We start from the raw sequence: 23,461 nt of genomic DNA, 5'->3' as shown, positions 1-23,461 counted from the left end.
AATGGGACCTAATTAAAATTAAAAGCTTCTGCACAACAAAGGAAACTATAAGCAAGGTGTAAAGATAGCCTTCAGAATGGGAGAAAATAATAGCAAATGAAGCAACTGACAAACAACTAATCTCAAAAATATACAAGCAACTCCTACAGCTCAATTCCAGAAAAATAAACGACCCAATCAAAAAATGGGCCAAAGAACTAAATAGACATTTCTCCAAAGAAGACATACAGATGGCTAACAAACATATGAAAAGATGCTCAACATCACTTATTATCAGAGAAATGCAAATCAAAACCACAATGAGGTACCATTTCATGCCAGTCAGAATGGCTGCGATCCAAAAGTCTGTATAAAATTTTTTAGTTGAAAGTGGAAATCGCTTAGTCATGTCCAACTCTTTGTGTCTCTGTGGACTATACAGTCCATGGATTTCTCTAGGCCAGAACACTGGAGTGGGTAGCCTTTCCCTTCTTCCCAACCCAGTGATCTAACCCAGGTCTCCTGCATTGCAGGCAGATTCTTTACCAACTGTGCTATCAGAGAAGCACAGTTTGAAAGTTACTTGGAAACTATTTTGCTTTGAACATTGTGGCAAGTATATTTATAGGTGGCACAATTTACATCAAAGAAAGTGGCTTTTGTGAGCTGCTACATGGAATGAAAATTGATTTATTGTTTCTGCCAATACACTCAGTGCTACTGTTATTCAGAAGACCGGATTGGATGGTATAACCTTAGTGAGTTTACCAGGGTCTAACTCTCAGTATTGTGGTCTTAAGAAAGCCGGTCTGAACAGTAAGTGTCCCAGAGAGGATTAAATTAGTCTGACGACCTCATCAGCTTAAGATGTGGAGCCAGAATGCAAATTAATTTAAATATAATGAGATGAAACTATTATAAAAACCAGTTGTAACAGTATGACCAGTGTATTTTCTTTCAGGTGGTGCATTGAGATGGGAAACCAAATTACAAAAGGTTTCCTGGTAAACAACAGGCATCATGAATGTTTTGAATATTTCTTGTTGTTTTTTTTTTTCATAATATTTATCTATTTAAAAAATTCCTCAAGAATTTCATCAATAATAGCTGCTATTGGCATGTACTGTCAGTCCTTAACTTATAAATAGCCTCCAGCCCTGTGCCCTCCACCAGGGGCTCTGCTGCCATAGAAACAGTTGTTAATAAACATGGGTATTTTAGAGAATCTGTGGGTTCAGAATTGAAGAAAGGGAAGAGTCTGTTGAAAGCAGTTACTAAAGGTGTTAATTTCAGGGACAGACTCCTAAATAGGCTGCATTTGCCTGAGTAGAGCTCTCTTGACCAAAAATGTATTTCTATAGCACTGCCTGAGGGGCTTCCCCTCACTTCTGTTGTTCAGATTTCACCAAATAGAGATTGCTTTTTATTTTTCAAACATTTTCTTGAAACTATAAATGTCTGTGTGTGGTAGATATTCTTAGTGACCTCCCTTCTATCCATTCCCTATTGCTTACCTTCACTTTGTTAGGGGCAGCTGTGTTCCCTGCTGCTGCTGCTGCTAAGTCGCTTCAGTCGTGTCTGACTCTGTGCGACCCCATAGATGGCAGCCCACCAGGCTCCGTCATCCCTGGGATTCTCCAGGCAAGAACACTGGAGTGGGTTGCCATTGCCTTCTCCAAGGCATGAAAGTGAAAGTGAAGTCGCTCAGTTGTGTCCGACTCTTCACAACTCCGTGGACTGCAGCCCACCAGGCTCGTCTGCCCATGAGATTTTCCAGGCAAGAGTACTGGAGTGGGGTGCCACTGCCTTCTCTGAGCAGTGTTCCCAGCTCCTAGCAAAAAACCTTGAATAGTTGAAGCCAGTCATGACAATCCTATTCTCCTTTGCCAGTGATCGTAAAGGGAAGACTGCTGAGCTCAGGGATTGCCTTTGCTTTCCTGATAAAGAGAACAGAGGTGGCTGGTGCTCTCTTCTTTCCCCCTCCTTTGTGCCTTAAATGCAGACATGAAGCCTGGAGATACAGCAGCCATTTTGTAACCATGGGGTGACAGGTATGAGAGTGAAAAGATGATTTTAACAAGCTGAGGACCATGGAGAAGAAGGTTTGACAGAGTCTGGGACATTGTTGAACAGCTCTTCCAGTCTTGGACTGCCTACCTCCAGACTTATGGAGAAAATTAAGGAGAGGAAAGTTGTAACCCTTGTTACATGGTCATAGAGCATTTGATTAACCTACACCTGCCGTCCCATGGAAGGCTGACTGTGCAAACTGAGACTGCATGTTAGGAGAAATGAAAGGAAAAATTGGAATAATGTGCATATTGGTGACTTCTTGTGGCTTTTCAGTAGGGTCCCACACAAGGGAGTGAACTCAAATTAGTGCTGCTCAGCATGAAAGCAGAGAGGCTAGAAGAATACAGCTTTGCTATGGAACTAACCTGCCTTTAGCTTGTAGTCTAAATTGACAAAGAGTCCTGTAATTTGAAATTTGGGGATTGAGGGTAGTATCTTCTTACCTAAGACTTGTCGTTAGAATTGCCTTGTCTTTTATGATGGTTCAAAGGTCGGCAGCTAAGAGATGAGAGTCTCTAAGCCTAAAGATTATTTCTAGAGACTTATAGAAACAATTTTTTGGTTGTGATTACTCACACAAGGACTTCCCTGGTGGCTCAGACAGTAAAGCATCTGCCTACAGTGTGGGTGACCCGGGTTCAATCCCTGGGTTGGGGATATCTCCTGGAGAAGGAAATGGCAACCCACTCCAGGATTCTTTCCTGGAAAATCCCATGGACGGAGGAGCCTGGTAGGCTACAGTCCATGAGGTTGCAAAAAGTCGGACACGACTTAGCGACTTCACTTTCACTCGCACAAGAAATTGATCTGACCAGAAGCTTGATATGTTTTTGAGGGAACTGTAGTACAAAGCTGACAATTAGTTGTGATTGTCTTTACCTTCCAAGCAATCCTCATCCTTTTCTCCCTGTGTCAAACCAGGGTAAAGTAGGCTACAAAAGTTGTGAATCCCCTGGAAGGGTCATCCACTTCACAGCCTACCTTAGATATGGCTGCAGAGGACAATGACACAGCAGATCCTCCTGAGACTTGAAGTAGGCACTGTCAGATTGACTGACCAAGGGATTTATTGCCTGCAGGGGAATCTGTGATTTCTGTCCAATAAGATATGATATGGATTGTTGATTGTGGAAGACTGTGTACTTCTTATAATCTCCCTTTCTCAATGGAATTTTTGTTGAGATCACTTTGTTCTTTCTTTTTCGTCCTTGTATATATGTGAGGGGAGTTGTTTAGAGACATTTCTCTTTTAGCGATACAAATGGTCAGATGAGAGTTGTCGTATTTGGTCTTCATAGAGCAGACAGAAAATCAACCAGAGATCTTGCATCATGCAATGACTGGATGACAGAGTGGGGCTGTCTTCCTGGAAGAGAGGATGAGTATGTTGTGTTTAACACTCATGTAAAAAGTGTGTGTGTATGTGCATATTGAGTTGAGGACTGCAGACACTGTTGGCTGACCAATCTATATTCATTTCTTACCTCTATTGTAAAAATTAGAAAAGTTAAATATTTGATTTTCTAGTCTTCCCTATTGCTACAATAGTCATGTAATACAACTGTAGCCCATAAACCTGCTGAGGGACTTCACTGATAAAAGAATCAGACAGGGCTGGAGTTAATGCTTGGAGCTGCAGTGACCATCTTGAAATCATTAGGCAACAAACTTGAATGGAAAAAGTAAACTCACTCAGGTCTGCTCTTGCCTTCTGAGATGGCCCACACTCTGCCTGTGGGTGTGTTTCTCTCTAAATAAATCCATTTCTTACTTTAGAAAAAGTAAACACACTCAGGATGGTGGAACAAAAATATTAAAGATACTAATGGCATCATTAGTAAACCACCCTTAGCAATCACCAAATTCAAGGCTTTTTGTCTTGTGAGAGAAGTGAAACCATATTGTTAATACTCTTGTGAACTGAGTTCACTGTTGCCTACAGCCCAAACCATCTTAAACTGAGCAGTATAGATGTCTGTTTTCTGTACTACAACCTCAAAGATAGTTTTTGTTTATTGGTTCATTTTTAGCATGAAGCCTTTTTAGTAAATAGTTATATGAAGTAAGAAAAAGATTTTTTTAAAAAGCTTTACAATAGGCTGATTCACATGTAAATGGCATTATTGACATGTTATTATGGATAGGCGTCTTCTCCATACATGGCCTAGCCTACTTTGGTTCCTTTTTGAAATAGAATATGGGTATAGCTCAACATTGTACATTTAATATAATTAGGGAACACCTTTTGGAAATTGGTTTCCCATGCTGAGGTATGCAGTGGGAAAAGCTAAAATTGTTACCACCAAATAAAAGTCTTCAGGAAGAAATTGCTGACTGGAATAGAATATGTTCAATATAAAGTCTTGGCTTTTGTATAGAACAATCTTTTACTTCTGCATCATTGACTACTAGTAAATGTTTACTACTTCCAAAATGATGTTTTACTCTCTATGCTTTATTTCAGAGCATGCATTTTTTAATTCCAGTGTCCTTTTAAATGTTTTTTAGAACATTTCATCATTTCAGAACAATTTTTTATTCCAGTTTTTGACTCAACCATATGAGGTTCACAATTGTATTTTTCTGTTTTTTGCCTTTCTTAACATTAATTGGTTGTAGTAGACATGTGTGCCAGCTTTTTATATGAAAAGGAAATTCTTGAATACCAACCAAAGGTAAATATGGAGTTAAGGAGAACAGAAATATTTCTTTGGATGTATTTTATAGAAAAACTATATTTGGCTTCAAGAAAAACTGGCTTTTTAATTTGTGTTCACATGTTGACAAAATGTGATCCAAATCATTTTTTTTATTTTCTAAAATCTATTTTAATCTGAAGGGGTTTTAAAAAATACATTAAATTCTAAAAACAAAAGCTTTTAAAATTGTTTTTAAAATAAGCTGAGAAGGCCTGACACTGAAGATCTTATTATTACGTGTCTAAATACGCATGAAGTGATTTTCAGGTATTGAGATGTACTGGTCTCCACTATTTTCTTGCTTACTGGCTTCATACATAATATTTTGCTTTCCTTTCCTGATGTACCCTGAGTCAGGCCTGACAAAAAACTACTAATATTGTAAGACTAGCGAGCTAACATCTAAGTGGGAAATTCTTAAATATATGATAAGGCTATTTTTGAGCAACCAATGTAAACTCTTTGACCTGTTTCAGCTAAGATTTGAACACTCTAGAAAGAGTTTGAAACAGAGCTGAAAGCTTGAGGATTTTCTTGATTTACTCTTATTTTTAAGCATGTATTGTTGGAGTGGTGGCTTTTATGACTATCATATAAAGTCTGTCTGCCTGGTGATTATCTACTTTTTACCCTGTTTTCTGGCTTTTCTTAAATCATATATGACGTACACGTGCCCATCTTTCACTCTGAGATGCAGCATTGCTGGGTGGATGCCTCCCTCTCTGGGCTCATCTTACGCCACTATCTGCTCAAATTGCATAAGTCTTCTCTTAGTACAGATATCCCAGTTATCTGACTACTTCTAAGTCCCCACAGTTATGATTCCGAAGGGAAGTCAAAGGTATAATAATATTCACTAATGAACGACTCACTTATAAAGCTGACTGTCCCTCATACATGCATTCTTGTCTAGCTTAGGAGCATTGTTGGCCGGTCTTTTCATGATTGTTGAATATTCCTATAAAACACAAATACATACAGGTGATTTTAGGGCAAAATTGTGAATCTTGAAAAGATGTAGGAGAGACGATGAAAATGATGTTGGGGAACTCAGATCACAAATGATACCAATGGCAAATGAAGATGTGGCAGACTTAGGCCACAACAGTTGAAAAATAGAGAAAGTGCAATGATGATGGCAACTCATCTCTTTTAAAAGTTCAATATTAGGATTCAAAGAAGGCCTTGGGAAAATTGTCAGCAATGTTAAATTTTTTACAACCATCTTTACAATTGTCCATATGAAAACTAGACATTAGATGAAGTCTGTTTATATATGATACAACTTTGTCAGAAAAATTATGCCCAAATCCCTACTTGATTTGTTCATTCTAAGGATTAACACACATTGATATCACTTATATATGGAGTCTAGGAAGAGTGGTACAACTGAGCCTATTTACAAAGCAGAAATAGAGTCACAGTTGTAGAAAACAAACTTATGGTTAACAATGGGGGAAGGTGGGGGGTGGGAGAGATAAATTGGGAAATTGGGATTTACATATACACACTACTGTCCATGAAACAGATAACTAATATTAATCTATTGTAAAGTGCAGGGAACTAGTCGATACTCTGTAATGACCTATCTGGAAATAGAATCTTTAACAAAAAAAAAGATGTATGTATGTGTATGGGCTTCCCAGGTGGCGCTAGTGGTAAAGAACCTGCCTACCAATAGAAGAGACGCAGATTCCATCCCTGGGTCAGGAAGATCCCCTGGAGCAGGGCATGGCAACGCATGCCAGTATTCTTGCCTGGAGAAGCCCATGGACAGAGTAGCCTGGTGGGCTGGAGTCCATAGGGTCCCGAAGAATTGGACACCACTGACGCGACTTAGCATGCATGTATGTGTATAACCGATTAACTTTGCTGTACAGCTGAAACTAACAACACTGGAAGTCGACTGCACTCCAAAGAAAGTTAATTATAAAACAATTAGCACATAATTGCAATTATAACCCAAACTCTTAAATATAAGATGAAATAAACCTCAAAATTTTTACCCCTGTTTTTATATGAAATTTTCATCTCTGTTTAAAGTGGATTTTTTTTTTTTTTTTGGCTGTGCTATGTGGCACATGTGGGATCTTAGTTCCCTGACCAGGGATCGAGCCTGTGCCCCTTGTATTAGGAGTGTGGAGTCTTAATCACCAGGGATGGTTAAGACACTGCAGCACCAGGGAAGTCCCTAAGTAGACTAACTTTAAACGGCTTTTTTCCCCCTAATAGCAATTATCTTCAGAGAAAGTGATCTCATATACATTCTGTACCTGGGATATAAAAGAATTTTGTCTATCTGGGATTTTGAGAATATATTTACATATTCCATTCATAAGTAAATTCATGAGACTAAATATGTACAGTCTATTTACTATGGTAAATTTTTTAAAATTCTGCCACTTACAGGCTGTACTTTGAGAAAAGTCACTTCACTTCTCTTGGTGTCAGTTTCCTTTGTAGAATGAAGCTAATCCCTACGCTGTAAGACTGTTTTTTAAATTGTATTTGTTTATTTATTTGGCTGCACCGGGTCTTAGTTGTGGCATGTGGTGGGATTTTCAGTTGGCATGTGGGATCTAGTTCCTTGACCAGGGACAGAACCTGAGCCACCTGCATTGGGAGTGTGGAGTCTTAGCCTTGATTCACCAGGCAAGTCCCCAGATTACTGTTAAGGACTATATAATGTACCTGAGGGCTTCTGTTGTTTTGTCTGGCATACTGTGAGTGTACAGTAAATGGTAGCTCTTATTATTAACTCACATGGATACTAATGTCAGTCACATTTGAACTTTTTTTTTTTTTTGGCTTTGATTTTCGTATCCACAGTTCTTGTTCATTAAAGACTGAGAGAGCGTAGAGCAGTTCTGTGACAGCCAAAGTATCATAGATATAATTTAGATTCTTTCTTGAATAATCAGTTCTATTATCTGAATCTGATTCACATTTGGGGGCTAACAAAGATTTTCTTCTTGACCAGTCTCTAGCCAGGGTCCTCTAAATTGTCTTCTTGACTAGTAGCACAACAGTAGCATGTCTTCTAACAGCTGACGCCACATCCCTAGAATGACCCTACCCTCCCATCCCCACCCCCTTTAAAGTGCCTGCTTAAGGAAAATCAAGGCTGCCAAAAGAATTTATTTTTTATTTCAGCCAGCACCTGAAGATAGAGTTCCTATCTCCCAGTCTTTATGGGAGTGTAGGAGCTTACCTTGGATGACTGCCAGTTAATAAACCCAGATAGGACTCACATGGAAAAACCTTTGCACCTTCTTGCTTTTTGTAATTTTTCAAGTCCTTCACTCTACTAAGCCTCCACTCACTTCCCCTCCCTATTCCCTCATTCTCTCTTGAAAACACCTAGTCACCTCATAGATTCTTGCCTTCTTTGTTATAGATTGCTGCTAAGTCACGTCAGTCATGTCCGACTCTGTGCGACCCCATAGACAGTAGCCCACCAGGCTCCGGTCCTGGGATTCTCCAGGCAAGAACACTGGAGTGGGTTGCCATTTCCTTCTACAGTGCATGAAAATGAAAAGTGAAAATGAAGTCACTCAGTCGTGTCCGACTCTTTGCGACCCCATGGACTGCAGCCCACCAGGCTCCTCCGTCCATGGGATTTTCCAGGCAAGAGTACTGGAGTGTGTTGCCATTGCCTTCTCCTGTTATAGATTAATTTACCATATATACATAGGTTTGTTTCTGGGTCCTCTATTCTGTTCCATTGATCTATGTGTTTGTTTTTATGCCAGTACTATACAATTTTGATTGCTGTAGCTTTATAATATAATTTGAAAGTATGGAATGTGATACCTCTAGCTTTGTTCTTCCTTCTCAAGGTTGCTTTGGCTATTTGGGATCTTTTGTGGTTCCATACAAATTTTAGGGTTATTGGTTCTGTTTCTATAAAAAAATACCATTGGAGTTTTGATAGGGCCTGTCATATGTAGCCTTTATTACGCTGAGGTACGATTCATCTGCATCTGCTTTGTTGGGAGTTTTTATCACACATAGATATTGAATTTACCACATAGTGTTCTTCATTGTGGAATCAGGCTTCAGTCGGGGATCATTTACCTTTAGCCTTTAGAAATTTAGAAATTTCTTCATTGTTTTTTGTAAAGCTAGGTCTATTAGCCACAAATACACTTACCTTTCATTTTAGTGTGTTTCAATTTTGTGTCATTTTTTGAAGAATATTTTTTTAATTAATTTATTTTTTTAATTGAAGCATAATTGCTTTACAGAATTGTGTTGGTTTCTACAAAACATCAGCATGAATCAGCCATGGGTATATGTATGTTTTTGTTAGATATGGAATTCTAGGATAGAAGAATTTTTGTTTTTTCTTCAGCACTTCAAAGATACCATTTTTCTGCTGACTTACTTTGTGATGGGAAATTAGCCATTGGGTGTTTTTTAAGCTAATCATCCCATTTCTTGAATTCTCCAGCTTTTGGCAACCGCTGTTTCACTCCCTGCCTCCAAGAGTTTAACTTTTCCATATTCCACATACAAGTAAGATGACGTAGTTCTTGTCCTTGTGTGTCTGGCTCACTATACCCTGTGTCCTCGAAGTTCATCCACATTATCACAAATGGCAGGATCTCCTTCTTCCCTAAAGCTGAATAACAATTCATTGTTAAATACACTACACCAAAATGACTCCACCCATTCATTTGTTGATGGAGGCATAGATTGACTCCCTATCTTGGGTGTTGTGAATAACACTGCAGTGAATGTGGGAGCTCAAATAGTTCCTCGAGCTTTGATATCATTTCCTCTGGATGCATACCTAGACAGGGGGCCACCGGACCACACGGCAGCTCCAATCCCAGTCTTTGGCGCAGCCACCATACTGGCTTCTGTGATGTTTGCACCAGTCTACCTTCTTGTCACAAAGGCTCCCTTCTCTTCACATCCTCACCAACACTTTTTTTTTGTCTTTTTAGTAATAGCAGTTCCAACATGTATGATGTGATATCTCACTGTGGTTTCAGTCTGCACCTCCCTATTGATCATTGATGTTGAGCATCATCCCGTATATTCGTTGGCCGTTTGTATGTCTTCCTTTGAAAAATATGTATTTAGGTCCTCTGCCCATTTAAAAAATCGGGTCATCTGTCTTCTTGCTGTGGAGTTATTTGAGTACCTGATATATTCTAAATATCTACTCCTTACCAAATGTATGGTTTGCAGAATCCTCTCCTATATCCTCTCCTATATATTTTTTAAGGTAATATGAAGATATCACCATATTAATTCTTCCAATCCATGAACGTGGAATATCTTTCTAATTATTTGTGTCATCTTCAGTTTCTTTTTTCAGTGTTTTATGGTTTTCACTGTACAGCTTGTTCACCTCCTTGGTTAAATTTGTTCCTGAGTATTTTATTCTTTTATAAATGGGATTGTTTTCTTAATTCCTCTTTAGATAGTTTGTTGTTAGTGTATAGAAGTACAACTGCTTTTTTGTAAATTGATTTTGTATCTTGCAGTTTCACTGAATTCATTGATTAATTCTATACATTTTTTGGTGGTGTCTTCAGGGTATTCCATATGTGATATCATGTATCTATAGACAGAGGGAATTCTATTTCTTCCCTTTTTTTTTTTTAAATCTAATTGCTCTGACTAGGACTTTCACTACTGTGTTGTCTTCTTCCTGATCTTAGAGGAAAAGCTTAAAGCTTTTCACTGTTGGGTATGGTGTTAGCTGTGACCTTGTCATATAAGGCCTTTTTTATGTTGAGGTATGTTCCATCTATGCCTAATTTTTTGAGAGAGTTTTTAATCATGAAAGGATGTTGCATTTCATCAAGTGCTTTTTCTGTAACTATTGAAATGATTGTAGGATTTTAATTCTTCCTTTTGACACTGCACTCCTTCTTGGGTGGGACTTGAACCTAGCTAAAACTCAGACTTGTGCTCGAACCCACAATCCCTGGCTTAGGAAGGAACTTGAACCCCTGCCTTTCGATTAAAACCACTCACCTGGTGTCAGGACTTACTGAAGCTCAGACTCTTTTGTCTCATCATGGAAACAATTCAGCAGCAGGCAAAGACCAAGTTTATCAGCATAGGATGCTTGTGAAAGATACAGGGAGGTGGGCAAAGGAGCACAGCCCCAAGAACAAAGAGGGCTACATTTTTATAATCAAAGAAAAATTGGGGAGGGGAGGAGACCACCTTCTTCCTCATTCTTGGACAGACATGAAGACTTACATCATTAGTTCCTCCTTTGGCCCTGCATGGCCATGTCATGACAGACACCAGGACTGTCATGGTGCTATTTAAATCATATGTACATTAGCAAAAGGGTGGTAAAAATATTAAAATATGGTAATTCATCTCAGGTTTTGGTATAATGTCCTCTTTCACCTAATTTCTTTCCCTTTTCACCTGTATTTCTTTCCTGGTTACATGCAGAAATGCTACTCTTCAAAGACTGTTAACTCTCTGACTTAAAGTAACAGGATTCAGACCCATATCTGTTGTCTTGCATTTTAACTGTCAGGGTTGTGACTTGTGTTTGGTGCTTGGATGCACCTGGTCTTCCTTCAAGGTAGTGTAGATTGTTGCTAGATTATTGGATTCTCTTCTTGAGTGGTCATTAGCTTGCAACAGTCTCCCAAACTGCCTTAAAATTTCCTGTCTTTAGTCTCCTAGAGGGATTTTTAAACTGACTGATTATCTTATTCTATCCCTAATCACTTTTGTTAATAAAGAGAATCTCATTGATTGAATCGTGTATGTTGAAGCACTTACATCCCAGGAATAAATCCCACTTGATCATGGTGTATCTTTTAGATTTCTAAAAGATGGTGACCTTTAAAATTTCTAAAATACTGTTGAATTGGTAGTGGTTGAATTGGTTTAATTTGCTAGTGTTGTGTTGAGGATTTTTGCATCTATTTCATCCAGGATATTGAACTGTAATTTTTAAATTTTTTCTTGCTCAATCTTAATAAATGATAGTCAATTTTTCTAAACTTTTCAAAGATTAGATCAATTTCTGGCCTTGTTAATTCTCTGAATTGTATGTTTGCTTTTCATTTTGTTGTTTCTGTTCTTTGTTTCCTTCTTTAAACTTTCTTTGAATTGTTTTCTTGTTCTTTTTAGCTGAATGTTTAGCTTAACATCTGTAAGCCTCTTTTTCCCTTAACATATGCATTTAAGGCTGTAAATTTTCCTCTAAATGTTGCTTTAGTTTCCTCCACATTTTAATATATAATATTTCCGAAATTGATATGTATGATCCTATTACCATTTATTTTGTTGTTTTGAGTTAAAATATATTTTTAATTTCTTCGCTGAACCATTTAAAATTTCTAGTTTATTCTCACTATGGTCAGAGAACTTACTCCATATGATTTCAGTCATTTAAACATTTCTGAGACTTGCTTTTCAGTAATGATATGTTTTTATAAATCTGTGTATGCTTGAAAAAAAAGTTTATTTAGCACTTGTTAGGAGCATTGTTTACATATCTTTATTAGCTCAAGTTTTTTTTATATTATGTAGTTCAAACTTATATCATTGTTCAAACATTTTGCCTAAAAGAAATAAACTTCCAGCAACAATTTTAAAAAGTGGGTTTATTTCGGATCAGCAGAGAATTTCAGTTCAGTGTCTGCAGGCATGGTAATCTACGTGCAAGTCCCCACACAGCAAAGTTAAAGAGAACACTTTTGTACAGGGAGAAACAAATTGAAAAGGCTATAATAAACAAAGAGTTCATGACTTTCTTATTGGCTGAGTTCCTAAGAGGAGATGGGGGAAATCTTCTTCCTGTTTACTCTATCTCCTTTGATTCATAGTGTGTCTCTGGCATCTGTTTTATTTTCTCTCCTTTTGCCTTCTTAGGGATTTTTTGTTTCAGCTTTCCCCTCTGCTAGTTTGTTTAAGTTTGAATTTAAAACACTGTTTCTATTGTACTGGTAATTACCCTAGAAAGTACCAGATGCATTCTTCATTTACTGAAATCTTTCAGACTTTATTTTTTTGGGCTCCAAAATCACTGCAGACGGTGATTGCAGCCATGAAATTAAAAGACGCTTACTCCTTGGAAGGAAAGTTATGACCAACCTAGATAGCATATTGAAAAGCAGAGACATTACTTTGCCAACAAAGGTCCGTCTAGTCAAGGCTATGGTTTTTCCAGTGGTCATGTATGGATGTGAAATTTGGACTGTGAAGAAGGCTGAGCGCCGAAGAATTGATGCTTTTGAACTGTGGTGTTGGAGAAGACTCTTGAGAGTCCCCTTGGACTGCAAGGAGATCCAACCAGTCCATTCTAAAGGAGATCAGTCCTGGGTGTTCTTTGGAAGGAATGATGCTAAGGCTGAAACTGCAGTACTTTGGCCACCTCATTCGAAGAGTTGCCTCATTGGAAAAGACTGATGCTGGGAGGGATTGGGGGCAGGAGGAGAAGGGGATGACAGAGAATGAGATGGCTGGATGGCATCACCGACCCAATGGACATGAGTTTGAGTGAACTCCGGGAGTTGGTGATGGACAGGGAGGCCTGGCGTGCTGCAATTCATGGGGTCGCAAAGAGTTGGACACGACTGCGTGACTGAACTGAATGTCTTCAATGGCACCCCACTCCAGTACTCTTGCCTGGAAAATCCCATGGACGGAGGAGCCTGGTAGGCTGCAGTCCATGAGGTCGCTAAGAGTCAGACGACTGAGCAACTTCACTTTGACTTTTCACTTTCATGCATTGGAAAAGGAAATGGCAACCCATTCCAGTGTTCTTGCCTGGAGAATCCTAGGGACGGGGGAGCCTGGTGGGCTATGGGGTCGCACAGAGTCGGACACGACTGAAGTGACTTAGCAGCAGCAGCAGCAGCAATGTCTTCGGAAACTGAAATTAAAACCTCAACAAGATACTAACTACTACCTACCTACTAGAATAACTATAATAAAAAATACTGACAATATAGTTTTGGCAAGGATATAGAGAAACTGAAAGCCTTATACAATACTAGTGGAAATGTAAAATGGTATCGCCACTTTGGAAAAGTGAAAAAATTTCACTTCCAAAGTCAAAAGTGTAACTTTTGCTCTCAATCCCACAAAATAAAAGGATCTTAGGACACATTTAATTTACCCCTTGCTAACTTTCATGCTTTTGTTTTTAGGTATTTAATGCTACTTGGATATTGCTTTGCTGTGCCTAGTCGCTCAGTTGAATCCAACTCTTTGCGACCCCATGGACTGTAGCCTGCCAGGCCCCTCTGTTCATGGGGATTCTCCAGGCAAAAATACTGGAGTGAGTTGCCATGCCTTCCTCCAGGGGATCTTCCCAACTCAGGGATCGAACCCAGGTCTCCTGCATTGCAGGCAGATTCTTTACTGTCTGAGCCACCAGGGAAGCCCAATACTGGAGTGGATAGCCTATCCCTTCTCCAGGGGAACGTCCTGACCCAGGAATTGAACCAGGGTCTCCTGCATTGCAGGCAGATTCTTTACAGCTGAACCCAAAGGACATTTCTACTTTTTATATAGTGTTTATTTAGCTTTGCCACCATATTCACAGCTTTCTTGGCCCTTAATTCCTTTTTACAGCTAGAATTATTTTCCTTTTTTGCATTCATTCTTCACATTCTTTCCATTCATACTTTAATGCAGCTTTTTTTAGTACAATTTTTTTCATTTTTGGTTTATTCAAAGTGTCTAAATTTAAAAATCTGGTATGAATATTTGTGTACAAATCTTTTGAGTGGACATATGTTTTCATTTCTTTTAGACAGATTCTTAGGAGAAAGATTGCTGGGTTTTATGATAAACATATGTTGATGTTTTTAAGAAACAGCCACACTTTTCCAAAGTGGTGGTACCATTTTACATTTCCATCAGAACTGTATGAGACTTCCAGTTTCTCTACATCCTTGCGAAAACTATATTGTCAGTATTTTTTATTATAGTTATTCTAGTAGATAAGTAGTAGTATCTTATTGAGGTTTTAATTTAAGTTTCCCTAAGTTGAAAAAAAATGATTGCCCATTTTTTAATTGGATTGTCTTCCTTTCATTTGTAAGAGTTCTTTATATTGTCTGGATACAAGTCTTTAATCAGATATATGATTTGTAAATATGTTCTTTCTTTCTGTGACTTGCCTTTTCATTTTCTTAATTTTTTTTATTGAAAAAGTTAAACTTTGATAGTCTAACTTGTCAACTTTTTCTTTTATGAACTGTCCTCTTGCTGTCATATTTAAGAAATCTTTGCCTAACCCAAAGTCACAAAGATTTTCTTTTAGAAGTTTTATAGTTTTAGCTCTTACATTTAGGCCTGTGATGTATTTTGAGTTAATTTTTCTGTATGCTACAAGGTAAAGGTATAATTCTGTGTTTTGCACATGGATATTCAAATATTCCAGCACCATTTGTTGAAAAGACTACCTTTTCCTCACTGAATTACCTTCATACTCTTGTTGAAATAATATAAGGGTTTGTTCTAAGCGTGTAGTTCTTCATCTATAGATTAAACACGTTCACTATCAGTATCCCATCAGCATTTAAAAAATAGTAATTGGTAAGCTAATTCTAGAATTTATATAGAAAGGCAGAGGACCTAGAATAGCTGAAACGATTTAGAAAAGGAACAGATCTGGAGGACTTAGACTACCTGATTTCAAAATTTGCTGCTGTAGCCATTGAAGTGTTAGTCACTCAGTTGTGTCCGACTCTATGACTTCATGGATTGTAGCCTGCCAGGCTCCTCTGTCCGTGGGGATTCCCCAGGCAAGAATGCGGGAGTGGGTTGCCGTTTCCTCCTCCAGGGACTCCCCCTAACCCAGGGATTGAATTGCGTCTCTTATGTCTCCTGCATTGGTAGGCAGGTCCTTTACCAGTTAGTGCCACCGGGGAAACCCAGTGGTGTGGGTAGCCATTCCCTACTCCAGGGGATCTTCCCAAGCCAAGGATCGAACCTGAGTCTCCTGCATTGCAGGCATATTCTTTAGCATCTGAGCCATCATCAAAGGAGTGTGCTTATTTCCAGGAAGAAAAGAGATATGCCAACTTTAGGCCATTATTTTTATTTTATTTTTGAATTCTTTTCCATTATGGCTTATTATACAATATTGAATATTGTTTATCTATCTTATTTATAGTAGTTTGTATCTGCTAATCTCAAACTCTTGACTTATTGCCCCCACGTTTCCCCTTTGGTAACTATAAGTTTGTTTTCTGTATATATGAATCTGTTCTGTAAAAAGTTCATTTGTATCTTTTTTAGATTCCACATATAAGTGATATCACATATTTGTCTGACTTACTTCACTTAGTATGATCCATGTTGCTACAGATGACATTGTTTCATTCTTTTTTATGGCTGAATATTATTCCATTGTGTATAAATACTACATCATCTTCATCCATCCATCTGTCGATGGACATCTAGGTTGCTTCCATGTCTTGGCTATTGTAAATAATGCTGCTGCGAACATTGGGGCACATGCATTTTTGGATTATGGTTTTCTCTGTATACATTCCCAGAAGTGGGGTTGCCAAAAGATATGGTAAATCTATTTTTAGTTTTTGAGGAACCACCATACTATTTTTCATAGTAGCTGCACCACTTTATCGGAGAAGGAAATGGCAACCCACTCCAGTGTTCTTGCCTCAAATCCTGTGGACAGAGGAGCCTGGTAGGCTGCTGTCCATAGGGTCACACAAAGTCGGACACGACTGAAGTGACTTAGCATGCATGCATGCATTGGAGAACTGAATGGCAACCCACTCCAGTATTCTTGCCTGGAGAATCCCAGGAACAGAGGATCCTGGTGGGCTGCCCTCTATGGTTTCGCACAGAGTCAGGCACAACTGAAGCGACTTAGCAGCAGCAACAGCACCAATTTATATTCTTACCAAAAGTGTAGGACAGTTACCTTTCCTCCACACCCTCTCCAGCATTTATTATTTGTAGACTTTTTAATGATGGCCATTCTGACCGGTGTAAGGTGATATCTTATTGTGGTTTTGACTTGCATTTCTCTAATAATTACTGATGCTGAGCATCTTTTCATGTGTTGTTTGCCATCTGTATGTTCTCTTTGGAGAAATGTCTCTTTAGGTCTTGTGCCCATTTTTTGATTTTTTTTTTTGTTTGTTTTGCTATCGAGCTTTATGAGCTATTTGTGTATTTTGGACATTAATCCCTGCTGGTTGCATCATTTACAAATATTTTCTCCCATTCTATAGATTGTCTTTTCATTTTGTTTATGGTTTCCTTTGCTATGCAAAAGATTTTAAGTTCAATTAGGTCTCATTTGTTTATTTTTGTTTTTGTTTTTATTACTCAAGGAGGTAGATCCAAAAAAATAATTGCTTCAATTTATATCAAAGAATGTCCTGACTGTGTTTTCATCTAGGAGTTTTATAGTGTCCAGTCTTACATTTAGGTCTTTGATCCATTTTGAGTTTATTTTTGCATACGGTTTTAGTGAAATCACTTATATATGAAATCTAGAAACATGAGGATTTCACTGGTGCTATAGTGGAGGAGAGTCTGCCTGCCGATGCAGGGGACATGGGTTTGATCCCTAGTCTGGGAAGTTTTCACATGCTGCAGAGCACTAAGCCTGTGCACCAGAGCTACTGAGCCTTTGCCCTACAGCCTGCATGCTGCAACCCATGTGCCTAGAGCCCATGCTCCGAAACAAGAGAAGTGACTGCAGTGAGAAGCCCACACACTACACCTAGAGAGTGGAGCCCCCTGCTCTCCACAGCTAGAGAAAGGCCACGTGCAGTGGTGAAGACCCAGTGCAACCAAAAATAAATAAATAAAAATTATTAAAAAAATAATCCAACTGTTTAAAAAATGATACAAATGAACTTATTTACAAAACAGAAATAGACTCACAGACATAGAAAACAAACTGTGGTTACCAAAAGGGAAAAGGGGAAGGGATAAATTTGGAATTTGGGATTAACAAATACAGACTACTATATATAAATAAATAACAAGGACCTACTATATAACACAGGGAACTGTATTCAATAGTTTATAATAACCTATAATGGCAAAAAGTTTAAAAAAGAATAGAGACATATATGTGTAGCCGAATCACTTTCCTGTATACCTGAAACATTGTAAATCACCTATACTTCAGTAAAAAATAAAAGTTAAAAAAAGCAGTAGTTATTACTGTTATGCTGAATTTGGTAGTAGTTCTAGATTTGAGCAAGAGATAGAGTGTTGGAAGGGCTGTCTAACAAAATCAAAGAAGACTACATGCAATAAATAGTATGATTAAGACACTGAGTATTTGAGGGCTGGGGCTGTGTGGAGTGGGCACCAGGCCAACTGTCAGGTTGAGGTTGCCCTGGGCCCAGGTAAGGACTCATCCAGGTGTGCCCTATCCACCTAGGAAAAACTGCTCTGTCCCTGCCTTCCACTTGGCCCAGGAGGGTATGTGGGTGGGTATGGGCATTGCAATATGCTCTGGGACTGCTTCCTGAGCCTCTGAATAAGGCCATCAGGCCCTGGTTGCATGCCTACTCTAGTGAGAATTCTGTCCTCATGACAGCCCCATGACTGACTCCTTCTGCACTCCTGGATTACACACTTGACTGTCGACATGCAGTAACTTCCTATGTCTCCTTGGGCTAATGCGGGCCAACCCCAAACTGAAACCCAGGGGTCTCGGATCCTAAAGGAAAGCATAATTAATCAACACAGTTTGCATGTTCCTCCCAAGGACTGGCCTCTAGGCCCAGCAGGTGGGGCAACTCTTAAGCCAAAGCAACTGCCACAGAAACAGAAGACAGCTCCTTGCTCTAGTGGTTTCTGCTTCTCGTTCCTGTTACTGCCTTTGGCCCAGGGACATGGCAGATCCAGTGTCAGAAGTGGAAGCTAAAGTTGATGGCAGAGCTAGAATCCAGAGTGATTACCAAGCCCATTTCTCTGCCAGCAGATCCAGTGGAACCGAAACATCTGGAGTACAGGCCAGTGAAGGTCAGGAGGCACTTTGACCTCCAGGTTGCTGTACATGATGTCTTGGACCATGGTGGACCGTGCCCGGGAGGCTGGCCTCCTGGCTCCCTTTGTTTACTAGTGCCTACCTTGGCACTCCCTTTCACTGTGCTGACCTGGGAATCACCATTCTGCTAAACAGGGTGTTTGTGCCCAGGAAGAAAGTGAATCCTGAAACGTGGTATAAAGTCTAGATTGAGGGAGAAGTGGGCCTAGTCGTGGTGCTGAGGCTGACAGAAACCAGGAAGTCATTTGTCTCCAAGACTAATCCAGACAGAACCACTGGCATTACCAGGACCTGGAGACCATGGCCAGGCTCCCAGGTACAGACCCCATTTTCATTGATGCTGACTTCCAGAGCACGGTTCTTGAAAGACCCATTGGAAGACAACCAGAGTCACTCTGAGGACTGAGCACCAGTCCTCTGTGCAGTCACGTCATACCTGTGGTTTAAGTAATTCCTACCTTGGACTCCTGGTATGTGAAGAGATTAGATGATGTAGCCCTGTCCCTGAATTATTAGGAAGTCACAGAGTAAACATTTCAAGAGATTTGATTTTATGCTGGATCATGTGCTATTGGTATAAATAAATCCCTATACTACAAAAAAAGCAGCTGAATATTTGAGATGTTATGATAAAGCACAGTATTCTTCACTTGTCCCTCCAGCCTACCAAAAAGAAGGCAACTGTCAAGCTCTCAAGCTGTTTAAGAAAAACAAGGTACAAATAAAATGCATATTCACATACAGCATGATTTTAATCAATCTAGAGTTGAAGAGAATCTATTTTGTCTTGCTGTTGGGAATATTATCTAATGAATAGCCCAAGTATTTTGGCCTTGAAACAAGAGAAGAAAATATTCACATGGCATGGATCTGCTGTTAATAGTATTTATAGTAATGTTGATAAAACTATAGTTTATTGGTTTTCAACTTTTACATCTAGAGGCAAAGTTATGAAACACTTTTTTAGGGTCACAGATGAGAATGTAAATGTTAAAAACCTTCATGATATAGGAGTCAAGGTATAGCTACCAAGGCAGAAAGAGGAAGAGGGGAGAGAAAAGTTGGAAGCAAAGTTACTGTAAAGTTAAGCCGGTCTGTGAATTGACTCAAGTTCATTGATGAGGACCTAGAAGTATGAGTATATTATTTAAAATTGCAGATATAACCAAGAGAAGAAATAGAGACAGTGTAACTTATCAAACATTCAAATCAAAGAAGTAGAGGGTAGTGTAAGACAGCTGAAGCCTCATCTTCCATTGCTGGGGGTTAGATGTTGACTAAAGTGCTAAAGCCTTTGACTGTGTGGATCACAATAAACTGTGGAAAATTCTGAAAGAGATGGGGATACCAGACCACCTGATCTGCCTCTTGAGAAATTTGTATGCAGGTCAGGAATCAACAGTTGGAACTGGACATGGAACAACAGACTGGTTCCAAATAGGAAAAGGAGTATGTCAAGGCTGTATATTGTCACCCTGTTTATTTAACTTATATGCAGAGTACATCATGAGAAATGCTGGACTGGAAGAAACACAAACTGGAATCCAGGTTACCAGGAGAAATATCAATCACCTCAGATATTGCAGATGATACCACCCTTATGGCAGAAAGTGAAGAGGAACTAAAAAGCCTCTTGATGAAGGTGAAAGAGGAGAGTGAAAAAGTTGGCTTAAAGCTCAACATTCAGAAAACGAAGATCATGGCATCTGGTCCCATCACTTCATGGGAAATAGATGGGGAAACAGTAGAAACAGTGTCAGACTTTATTTTTCTGGGCTCCAAAATCACTACAGATGGTGACTGCAGCCATGAAATTAAAAGATGCTTACTCCTTGGAAGGAAAGTTATGACCAACCTAGGTAACATATTCAAAAGCAGAGACATTACTTTGCCAACAAAGGTTCGTCTAGTCAAGGCTATGGTTTTTCCAGTGGTCATGTATGGATGTGAGAGTTGGACTGTGAAGAAGGCTGAGCGCCAAAGAATTGATGCTTTTGAACTGTGGTGTTGGAGAAGACTCTTGAGAGTCCCTTGGACTGCAAGGAGATCCAACCAGTCCATTCTGAAGGAGATCAGCCCTGGGATTTCTTTGGAAGGAATGATGCTAAGGCTGAAACTCCAGTACTTTGGCCACCTCATGTGAAGAGTTGACTCATTGGAAAAGACTCTGATGCTGGGAGGGATTGGGGGCAAGAGAGGAAGGGGATGACAGAGGATGAGATGGCTGGATGGCATCACTGACTTGATGGACATGAGTCTGAGTGAACTCCAGGAGTTGGTGATGGACAGGGAGGCCTGGCGTGCTGCAGTTCATGGGATCGCAAAGAGTTGGACATGACTGAGCGACTGATCTGATCTGAAAGTGCTAAATTTAGAAATAGAGAGGATAAGCATTTTGAATTGTGGAAGAAGAGCTTGCTGTTGGTCACATTTGTTCTTTTATTATTTCTCTGATAATTTCTTAACAGGCTCCTTCTACAAAAGTTCAGTGTTGGTATTTTCCAGGGGTCAGTCCATGGCCTCTGTCTCATACAACACATGCACACTGTGAGCTAGTTCGTTCACATAAATGACTTCAGGAACTGCCTGTATCTCTGAGCTGATGGTTATCCTGCATGTAAGATTTGCATTTTCAGGCAATTCCTTCTACATGTCCCAGTAGCACTTTAAAGTTAACATGTCCAAGTAGTAATCATTATCTTACTCATGAACTCTGTTTCAGTATTTCATTTTTTTTTTAACAGTTTTATTGAAACATAATTTATACACCATAAAATTCACCTTTTTTTTTAGCCTGATCAATTATGCTTATCAAATTTGCAACTACCTCAACAGTCCAATTGTAGAATATTTCTATCATTCTAAAAAGATCTTTTATGTTTATTTGTATCATTTCCTTTTCCCACCCCCAGTCCCAAGCAATTATTAATCTATTCCTGTCGCTTGATTTGCCTTTTCTAAAGATTTCATACCCCACGTTCAAGGTAAGAGAAACCCAAGTAAGAAGGTAGGTGTTGTGAGAGGGCATCAGAGGGCAGACACACTGAAACCATAATCTCAGAAAACTAGCCAATCTGATCACATAGACCACAGCCTTGTCTAATTCAATGAAACTAAGCCATGCCATGTGGGGCCACCCAAGATGGACAGGTCATGGTGGAGAGGTCTGACAGAATGTGGTCCACTGGAGAAGGGAATAGCAAACCACTTCAGTATTCTTGCCTTGAGAACCCCATGAACAGTATGAAAAGGCAAAATGATAGGATACTGAAAGGGAACTCTCTGGGTCGGTAGGAGCCCAAAATGGCACTGGAGATCAGTGGAGAAATAACTCCAGAAAGAATGAAGGGATGGAGCCAAAGCAAAAACAATACCCAGTTGTGGATGTGACTGGTGATAGAAGAAGGTCCGTTGCTGTAAAGAGCAATATTGCATAGGAACCTGGAATGTCAGGTCCATGAATCAAGGCAAATTAGAAGTGGTCAGACAGGAGATGGCAAGAGTGAATGTCGATATTCTAAAGGAATTGGTGAACTAAAATGGACTGGAATGGTTAATTTCTACTACTACACAGTAGTAGACCATATACCTACTACTGTAGGCAGGAATCCCTTAGAAGAAATGGAGTAGCCATCATGGTCAGCAATCTCAAAAACGACAGAATCATCTCTGTTCATTTCCAAGGCAAACCATTCAATATCATGGTAATCCAAGCCTATGCCGTAACCAGTAACGCTAAAGAAGCTGAAGTTGAATGGTTCTATGAAGCCCTACAAGACCTTTTAGAACTAACGCCCAAAAAAGATACCCTTTTCATTATAGGGGACTGGAATGCAAAAGTAGGAAGTCAAAAAAACCTGGAGTAACAGGCAGATTTGGCCTTGGAGTACAGAACGAAGCAGGGCAAAGGCTAATAGAGTTTTGCCAAGAGAACACACTGGTCATAGCAAACACCCTCTTCCAAGAACACAAGAGAAGACTCTACACATGGACATCACCAGATGGTCAACACCAAAATCAGATTGATTATATTCTTTGAGCCAAAGATGGAGAAGCTCTATACAGTCAGCAAAAACAAGACTGGGAGCTGACTGTGGATCAGATCATGAACTCCTTATTACCAAATTCAGACTTAAATTGAAGAAACTAGGGAAACCACTAGACCATTCAGGTATGACCTAAATCAAATCCCTTATGATTATACAGTTGAAGTGAGAAATAGATTTAAGGGCCTAGATCTGATAGACAGAGTGCCTGATGAACTGTGGACGGAGGTTCGTGACATTGTACAGGAGACAGGGATCAAGACCATCCCCATGGAAAAGAAATGCAAAAGGCAAAATGGCTGTCTGGGGAGGCCTTACAAACAGCTGTGAAAAGAAGAGAAGCGAAAAGCAAAGGAGAAAAGGAAAGATATAAACATCTGAATGCAGAGTTCCAAAGAATAGCAAAGAGAGTTAAGAAAGCCTTCCTCAGTGTTCAATGCAAAGAAATAGAGGAGGGAGGAGGGTTCAGGATGGGGAGCACAGGTGTACCTGTGGCGGATTCATTTTGATGTTTGGCAAAACTAATACAATATTGTAAAGTTTAAAATTAAAAAAAAAAAAAAAACTTTAAGTGCTCAACCTACAAAAAAAAAAAAAAAAAAAGAAATAGAGGAAAACAATAGAATTGGAAAGACTAGAGATCTCTTCAAGAAAATTAGAGATACCAAGGG

The 23,461-nt window shown here is 39.3% G+C and overlaps 1 protein-coding gene and 1 pseudogene across 6 annotated transcripts in view; both read left to right on the top strand.

Annotated features, from left to right (window-relative positions):
- The window catches only part of LOC133234009 (surfeit locus protein 1-like), a 28,267-nt pseudogene extending 9,032 nt beyond the window's left edge, over nucleotides 1-19,235 (top strand).
- The window catches only part of NRG4 (neuregulin 4), a 118,244-nt gene that overhangs the window by 16,609 nt on the left and 78,174 nt on the right, over nucleotides 1-23,461 (top strand). The gene's annotated exons all lie outside the window — the stretch shown is intronic.

The sequence above is a fragment of the Bos javanicus genome, chromosome 21 (genome assembly GCF_032452875.1).
Source record: "Bos javanicus breed banteng chromosome 21, ARS-OSU_banteng_1.0, whole genome shotgun sequence".
In the NCBI taxonomy this organism is placed as follows: Eukaryota; Metazoa; Chordata; class Mammalia; order Artiodactyla; family Bovidae; genus Bos; species Bos javanicus.
This window is presented reverse-complemented; position numbering and strand designations above follow the sequence as displayed.